Here is a 2,500-nt window from a genome sequence, read left to right as displayed (position 1 = left end):
GTGGTAGAGTAGTCTGTGCAGTTGTGATGACCACTGTGTCCTCATGGCTTACTCGATGTCGGCACGGTAGCTCAGTGTGTTTGTCAGAGGTTCAAAAAATGGCTCTGAGCACTATGGGACTTAACATCTGTGGTCATCAGTCCCCTAGAACTTAGAACTACTTAAACCTAACAAACCTAATCACATCACACACATCCATGCCCGAGGCAGGATTCGAACCTGCGACCGAGGCAGTCGCGCGGTTCCGGACTGCGCGCCTAGAACCGCCTAGACCTTCGCGGCCGGCACACACACAGAGAGAGAGAGAGAAAGAGAGAGATAGATAGAGAGAGAGAGAGAGAGAGAGAGAGAGAAAGAAAGAGAGAGAGAGAGAGAGAGAGAGATGAAGAAGGTCATTGATCTCCTCAGTGAGGATGCAAACCAGGCTGGCACTCTTGATCGAGTGATGAGGATACCAAGATACCAAGCAAGGGGCACTACATTCGTTGTGTGTGGTTGAGACTTGGGATGTGAGGGAGTTTGTGGTAGAGTAGTCTGTGCAGTTGTGATGACCACTGTGTCCTCATGGCTTACTCGATGTCGGCACGGTAGCTCAGTGTGTTTGTCAGAGGTTCAAAAAATGGCTCTGAGTACTATGGGACTTAACATTTGTGGTCATCAGTCCCCTAGAACTTAGAACTAGTTAAACCTAACTAACCTAATCGCATCACACACATCCGTGCCCGAGGCAGGATTCGAACCTGCGACCGTAGCAGTCGCGCGGTTCCGGACTGCGGGCCTAGAACCGCTAGACCACCGCGGCCGGCACACAAACAGAGAGAGAGAGATGGAGAGAGAGAGAGAGAGAGATAGAGAGAGAGAGAGAGAGGAAGAGAGAGAGAGGAGAGAGATGAATAAGGTCAATGATATCCTCAGTGAGGATGCATACCAGGCTGGCACACTAGATCGAGTGATGAGGATACCAAGATACTAAGCAAGGGGCACAACATTCGTTGTGTGTATTTGAGACTTGGGATGTGACGGAGTGTGTGGTAGAGTAGTCTGTGCAGTTGTGATGACCACTGTGTCCTCATGGCTTACTCGATGTCGGCACGGTAGCTCAGTGTGTTTGTCAGAGGTTCAGAAAATGGCTCTGAGCACTATGGGACTTAACATCTGTGGCCATCAGTACCGTAGAACTTAGAACTACTTAAACCTAACTAACCTAATCACATCGCACACATCCATGCCCGAGGCCGGATTCGAACATGCGACCATAGCAGTCGCGCACTTCCGGACTGCGCGCCTAGAACCGGTCGGACACCACGGCCGGCACACACACACAGAGAGAGAGAGAGAGAGAGAGAGAGAGAGAGAGAGAGAGAAAGGGAGAGAAAGAGAGAGAGAGAGAGAGAAAGAGAAATATAGAAGGTCAATGATCTCCTCAGTGAGGATGCAAACCAGGCTGGCACTCTAGATCGAGTGATGAGGATACCAAGATACCAGGCAAGGGGCACTACATTCGTTGTGTGTGGTTGAGACTTGGGATGTGACGGAGTGTGTGGTAGAGTAGTCTGTGCAGTTGCGATGACCACTGTGTCCTCATGGCTTACTCGATGTCGGCACGGTAGCTCAGTGTGTTTGTCAGAGGTTCAAAAAATGGCTCTCAGCACTATGGGATTTAACATCTGTGGTCATCAGTCCCCTAGAACTTAGAACTACTTAAACCTAACAAACCTAATCACATCACACACATCCATGCCCGAGGCAGGATTCGAACCTGCGACCGTAGCAGTCGCGCGTTTCCGGACTGCGGGCCTAGAACCACTAGACCACCGCAGCCGGCACACACACAGAGAGAGAGAGATGGAGAGAGAGAGAGAGAGAGATAGAGAGAGAGAGAGAGAGAGAGAGGAAGAGAGAGAGAGAGAGATGAATAAGGTCAATGATATCCTCAGTGAGGATGCAAACCACGCTGGCACTCTAGATCGAGTGGTGAGGATACCAAAATACCAGGCAAGGGGCACTACATTCGTTGTGTGTGGTTGAGACTTGGGATGTGAGGGAGTGTGTGGTAGAGCAGTCTGTGCAGTTGTGATGACCACTGTGTCCTCATGGCTTACTCGATGTCGGCACGGTAGCTCAGTGTGTTTGTCAGAGGTTCAAAAAATGGCTCTGAGCACTATGGGACTTAACATCTGTGGTCATCAGTCCCCTAGAACTTAGAACTACTTAAACCTAACAAACCTAATCACATCACACACATCCATGCCCGAGGCAGGATTCGAACCTGCGACCGAGGCAGTCGCGCGGTTCCGGACTGCGCGCCTGGAACCGTTAGACCACCGCAGCCGGCACACACACACAGAGAGAGAGAGAGAGAGAGAGAGAGAGAGAGAGATAGAGAGCGAGAGAGAGTGAGAGGGAAAGAAAGAGAGAGAGAGAGAGAGAGAGAGATGAAGAAGGTCATTGATCTCCTCAGTGAGGATGCAAACCAGGCTGGCACTCTTGATCGAGTGAT

This window comes from Schistocerca serialis, chromosome 7 (genome assembly GCF_023864345.2).
Source record: "Schistocerca serialis cubense isolate TAMUIC-IGC-003099 chromosome 7, iqSchSeri2.2, whole genome shotgun sequence".
In the NCBI taxonomy this organism is placed as follows: domain Eukaryota; kingdom Metazoa; phylum Arthropoda; class Insecta; order Orthoptera; family Acrididae; genus Schistocerca; species Schistocerca serialis.
The sequence above is the reverse complement of the archived record's forward strand: the minus strand, read 5'-3'. Positions refer to the sequence as shown.